Source organism: Megalobrama amblycephala, linkage group LG7 (genome assembly GCF_018812025.1).
Source record: "Megalobrama amblycephala isolate DHTTF-2021 linkage group LG7, ASM1881202v1, whole genome shotgun sequence".
Classification (NCBI taxonomy): domain Eukaryota; kingdom Metazoa; phylum Chordata; class Actinopteri; order Cypriniformes; family Xenocyprididae; genus Megalobrama; species Megalobrama amblycephala.
This window is the reverse complement of record NC_063050.1, coordinates 1,407,198-1,413,448: the sequence shown is the minus strand read 5'-3', so window position 1 is coordinate 1,413,448 and position 6,251 is coordinate 1,407,198. Positions and strand designations below refer to the sequence as shown.

At 35.3% G+C, this 6,251-nt stretch overlaps 1 long non-coding RNA gene across 1 annotated transcript; it reads right to left on the bottom strand.

Moving 5' to 3' along the window:
* Window positions 1-577: 577 nt before the first annotated feature.
* Window positions 578-5,638, bottom strand: LOC125271064. The gene is made up of 3 exons (XR_007185514.1): window positions 5,596-5,638; window positions 5,346-5,427; window positions 578-919 (listed from the first exon to the last, which is right to left on the bottom strand). It is a non-coding gene; the product is annotated as an uncharacterized LOC125271064 (long non-coding RNA).
* Between the last annotated feature and the right edge of the window lie 613 nt (window positions 5,639-6,251).

Below are 6,251 nucleotides of genomic sequence, written 5' to 3'. Positions count from 1 at the left end.
AAAAACATTCTAAAAATGTTTAGCAATAACATTGTTAGAACATTATTCCCTAAAGTTATTATAATGTTTTTAGCGGGTAGTTTTATTTTAGTTCCCAGAATGTTCTTCTAAATGTTAGGATAACATCTCTAAAAAACATTCTAAAACTGTTTAGTCATAACATTGTTAGAACATTATTCCCTAACGTTCTTATAATGTTCAGCGGGTAGTTTTATTTTAGTTCCCTGAATGTTCTCCTTAAAGGTAGAATAACATTCTCTAAAAAACATTCTAAAACTGTTTAGTCATAACATTGTTAGAACATTATCACCTAACATTCTTATAAAGTTTGTAGTGGGAAATTTTATTTTTGTTCTTAGAATGTTCTTCTAAAAAGGTAAGATAACATTCTCTACAAAACACTCTAAAAACGTTTTGCGATGACCTTCTATACATGCTTAGTCATAACATTGTTAGAACATCATCTCCTAACATTCTTATAAAGTTTTTTAGCAGGAAGTTTTATTTTTGTTCCCAGAATGTTCTCCTAAATATTCAAAAAAGAAAAAAGAAAGAAAGAAAAAGCTTAGCTATAACATTGTTAAAACATACAATTTTATTAATCTCAAAAATAAAACAAAATCTAACAGGTCTATAAATGGCATCCACATAAATTATTGGCTTTAGAAACAGTAAATGTCCAACATCACATGTTGAAGAACTCTAAAGTCCAGTGTGTAATCCTGCGTCTGACTGCTGTGTTTGCTCTGAGGGCTCATCACTGTCTTTGCTTTACCTGGTCCTTGAAGAAAAATAATACAGTCATCCGTATTAATGTTCTAGTTTTCTTGTCTTTTAGTTTTCCAGCTGCTCTGCCAGTTAGCAGCATTGAGCCGTCTATGTGTGTAGAGCATCTGTGTGTAGAATTTTTCCTCATAGCCTATAACAGAGGAGCATACAACAGTGTAAACACAAAATACATATTACATTTTAAGATCACAAACAATATTGATATTTAATAGATATAATACTTTAAGTATCTACTCTGTTTGCTATTTAAAACACATCTTCTTAATCCATTTTGTTAATAACACAACTACAAACTTTGATGTTGGCTTGAAAAGCATGATCCTCGAACCGAGACTCGAACTCGAGTCAACTTGTGCAGAGCTGCAGCAAAACGGTGCAAACAATTCTATTGCTACGACATAGCTAGTTTTCATCAGTTATTTTGTCTATGGATCGTTACATCTCTTACAGATTTCTGCTTTTCTTTTCATTTAGATACAGATAAAGTAGCACTGTATTTGAATGCATCAGCGAGAGCAACTGTGTGTGTGAATTAATCCTACCAGTGTAGCATCTCTTTGCTAATAGTGAAGTTGTAGGTTTTAGTTACTTTAAAAGCAGAAAGAAAAATATATGCCATAATTTTCAGTTTCTATGCTGTTTTGTTATTGTTAAGTTATAGGACAGTTGACAAGTTTCTGTGCTCCTGGAGGTTTCCGTTTGCAATCTGCACATTATATATGAACTACAGTATGTGCGCATGGACGCTTGTTTCCACCATGGAATAAGAAAAAATATAAACTGCTGACATTTTCTCGCAATTGGGAGTTACAATGTCAATGTCATTGTGCAATGTTTTTTTTCTCACAATAGCTTTTTTTTTTGGCTGACTTTTCTCAGAATTGTGAGATAAAAAATTGCAACTGCAAGTTCTCTATACTGTGTCACTACCTGGATGATCCACGACTGTTTGTGTGTTTTGGGATGGTTGTTCATAAGTCTCTTGTTTGTCCTGAGCAGTTAAACTGAGCTCTGTTCTTCAGAAAAATCCTCCAGCTCCTGCAGATTCATTGGTTTTTCAGCATCTTCTGCATATTTGAACCCTTTCCAGCAGTGGCTGTATGATTTTGAGATTCATCTTTTCACACTGAGAACAACTAAGGTACTCAACTATTAAAAAAGTTTCAAACATTCACTGATGCTCCAGAAGGAAACACGACGCATTAAGAGTCAGGGGTCTGGGAATATTGGGCAGTTTTAACTGTTAAGGAAAAACATGGGACTCATGAGCAATCATCAAAAGAAAAAAAAACCCATCATACCACCATAAATTGAATAATTTTAAATTTAAATTTTTCAATAAATTTATTTTCTTGTGGACTATATGTAAACATCTTTTATGTAAAATATCTTACTCAGGACAGTACTAAATAAAAAAATAGCATGCAATTTGTATGATCTCTCGTAGGGGTGTGACGAGACGGGTATCTCACGAGACGAGACTCGAGATTTTTACACACTATTTTTAAGAAATCCTCAATGGCGATTATCATATGCAGTAAAAGACAACAATACTCAAGTACTGTAAAAGGTTTTGCCACTAACTCAACTGACTGACTTCTCTCCTGTATGATTTCAGTCTCTTCAGACCTTACTGTACATGATTTATGAGCTTCTACAACTTTTGACCTCCTAACTGAACTCCTTTCCACAAACTGATCATAGAAATAAAAACAGTATAAATAAAAATGGTAACACTTTACAATAAGGTCTCATTTATTAACATTAACATATTAACCAATATCAACTAACAGTGAGCAATATTTGCTACAGCATTTATTAATCTTTGTTTATGTTAGTTAATAAAAATAGTCATTCATTGTTAGTTCATGATAACTAATGTTAACAAATGAAACCTAACTGTTTGTGCTTAATAAGATTAAGAGAAAACTGTTATTCATTTTTATGGTAACACTTTATAATAAGTGCAACCATAATCGCACCCTCTCAATATTCAAAGTGCAAATAAGACCAACTTTTTCTTTGATACAGAGATGGTTACAACTACACTGCCCAGCCTAAAATATCTTTCATATTGAGAGATATTTGCATGCATCAGGGAGCAGCTTTCAAAATGCGGGGTATTGAAATCGCGTTTGAATGCACGCTCACGTTTACTTTCACTTTCAGCGATCGCGCGTACTCTGTAAATATGGAGCGGCGGCGACCGTTATCCAACTTAATTAAATGTTTTTTATTTAAACACAAAGCAAAACGACAGTGGATGCGTAATGTAAACGTAGGGGTGGCATATTCTTTCCTAATCATCCTAACACTCTGTCATGGCAACATTACGAGACTACTTTTCGTCTCGACGAGAAAGCTCGTCACACTTTAGTCTCGCGAGATCTCGTGACACGAGATCTCATCACACCCCTAATCTCTCCTATTCTGTTAAAATTATTCACATTTTCACAGATTCTGCAAAGGGTTGCCCAACTTACGCATAACACTGTATATGACAACTGTTAAGTCTGATCAGTTACAAATGATAGCACTACACTTCAGAACAGTCTTCAGGTCTGTGTTTGGTGCTTGAAAATGACCCCAAGCTTTACTCACCCAAGCCATCCTAGGTGTATATGAAGTAAAATATCTAGCTTTGGCCAGACCACTAGATATTTTACTTCATAACTTGTTAAATATGGATATTTTTCTTACACAAATGCATCGCTTCACACTTCAGAAGGCCTTCACTAACCCCCTGGAGCCGTGTGGAGTACGTTTATGATGGATAGATGTGGATGGATACACTTTCTTCAGCTCATAATCGTGAACCCTGTTCACTGCCATTATAAAGCTCAGAGGAGTCAGGATATTTATTAATATTTCTCTGATTGTCTTCGTTAGAAGCAAGAAAGTCATATACACCTAGGAGTAAAGGCCTTTGCACACTGAATCCGATGCGGAAAAATTAATGCGTTGCGGAGAAAAAAAAAAAAGAAAAAAAAAAAGAAAAACAATACAAAATGAAGCCTTCAAGCTGTGAGCACGATTTAGTTGTCTCCTCTCTTCTTAAAAAGAGAAAAAGAAAGAGGAAATATTGGGTCCATTCAATTCCGAGATTACATAGAGAGAAAGGAGAATTCCACCTCATCAAGGAGCTGTGGGATTATCCCGAGCGTTTCAAAGTTTACTTCAGGATGTTCAGTTTGATGCTTTACTACTGGCACAACCTGTATCTTTGTATTCCGCACGTTGTTTGTCATTAAGTGCTGCTGTTTTGTGCTGTAGAAGACATGGATCAACTTGTCAGATGGCATTCTGGATTTTTGCGTTCGCGTACAGTGGCTCTGAATTGTCAAAACGTCTCTCAAAATGCATGCCACGGATGCGAAAAACGCAGAAAATCGAACCTGATCTGAATATTTTTTTGACGGACGAAAGATTCGGAGACAGTGTGCAAACGCAATTGACATAACGTGAGGTCAAATTTATTTTTTAACGTGAAAGTTTCGCATGCGAATTTTGGACTCAGTGTGCAAAGGCCTTTAAGCTTGGGCTAATTTTAATTTGAAAGTGAACTAATCCTTTAAGGGTTAAAAAAATTTGTCTCGGAGGAAAACATAATAATATTAATAATAATAATAATGTTCAAATAGGTTAACAATATGTTGCATTTCTTAAACCAACATTTACTAATTTTGTTCAAATATTAGTAAATAATTACTACAAACTTTTCCTAAAGGACAATATATTAAAGGGATAGTTCACCCAAAAATGAAAATTTGATATTTATCTGCTTACCCCCAGGGCATCCAAGATGTAGATGACTTTTTTTCTTCAGTCGAACGCAAATTACGATTTTTAACTGCAACCGCTAACGTCTGTCAGTCAAATAATAGCAGTGATTGGGAACTTGAACAATAAGAGTCGAAAAAACTTCCATAGACAAGTCCAAATTAAACCCTGCGGCTCGTGACGGCACATTAATGTCCTAAGACACGAAACGATCGGTTTGTGCGAGAAACCGAACAGTATTTATATAATTTTTTACCTCTAATACACCACTATGTCCAAGTTCGTTCAGCTTCCGGCTAGTGAGGTCTGATCGCGCTCTGACAACGGAAGTGATGTCTCACGCTCATTGAAGTATATGGGCGAGACATCACGTCCGTCTTCAGAACGCGTTTTTTGACCTCACTAACAGGAAGCTGAACGAAGTTGGACATAGTGGTGTATTAGAGGTAAAAATTATATAAATAATGTTCGGTTTCTCGCACAAACCGATCGTTTCGTGTCTTAGGACATTAATGTGTCGTCACGAGCCGCAGGTTTTAATTTTGATTTGTCTAAGCAAGTTTTATTTACTGTTATAGTTGAAGTTCCCATCTACTGCTATTATTTGACTGACAGACGGCAGCGGTTGCAGTTAAAAATCATAATTTGCGTTCGACTGAAGAAAAAAAGTCACCTACATCTTGGATGCACTGGGGGTAAGCAGATAAACATCAAATTTTCATTTTTGGGTGAACTATCCCTTTAAGATTTACAACAAAACTTACAAAACCACTTACCCATATCCTCCCATTCACTTCTGCAGGTAAATTTTTGCCAGATTGTGTCCTTCACAATGGCTGTCTGTCAGCCCCAAAGTACCTAAAAAAATTAAAACATATCTTTCCCATTTCAACATATCTTTATGAATTACTTAAATATTATTATTTAAGTTCAAAAGAAATAATCAGATTAACACTTTTAAGTAGCAAATGTACAGTATCGGTATTCATATAGAACACAATATCGCATAACGACGGATTAAAGTACCTTTGTTGTAAATGAAGACTTTTTGTTGCATCATCAGTGTCCACTTTTAAGTAGGCCGTTTGGATTCTGGATGAAAACAAATCTAAAAGTTAGCTGTTATTCTAAAGCAGTATACACCCACAATTAATGTAATGGACTACTTGCACTGAGCCTCGTGACGCACATCCGGTTTGAAATATTACGGCTCAGTTGTTTCCGGTTATATATGTTTTCAATGCGCCGTTATCACATAGATAACTAAACCCCTCTTAAAACGAGAGTCCTCGGGATGATTTTAAATTTCAGACATATTCAGAGACAAGAGAAGAGATTCTGATGATTACCGTGTACAGACCTTTCCAAACTCAACGGAACTTTAAGTTTTAATCCAACATAAGCTGTGATTCTTTCACCACAGGGTGTCAGCGCTTAGTGATTGCAACGCTGCAGTGTGAGACGTGATAAATAAGATCAGAATGAACATAATATTTTAGTCTCTATTCTGTGCCATTTTTTCTGACAACTATTTATGTAATTCACACATTTATGCCAAAAATCCTAATAGTCAAGGTAGTTGCGCTGTTATTCTTTAAGATTAATTAATAACACCGTTAAAGCAGTTATCACATTCATTCAACTATTTCAAACACTGGAATAAAAGAGCAGTTTTAACTTTT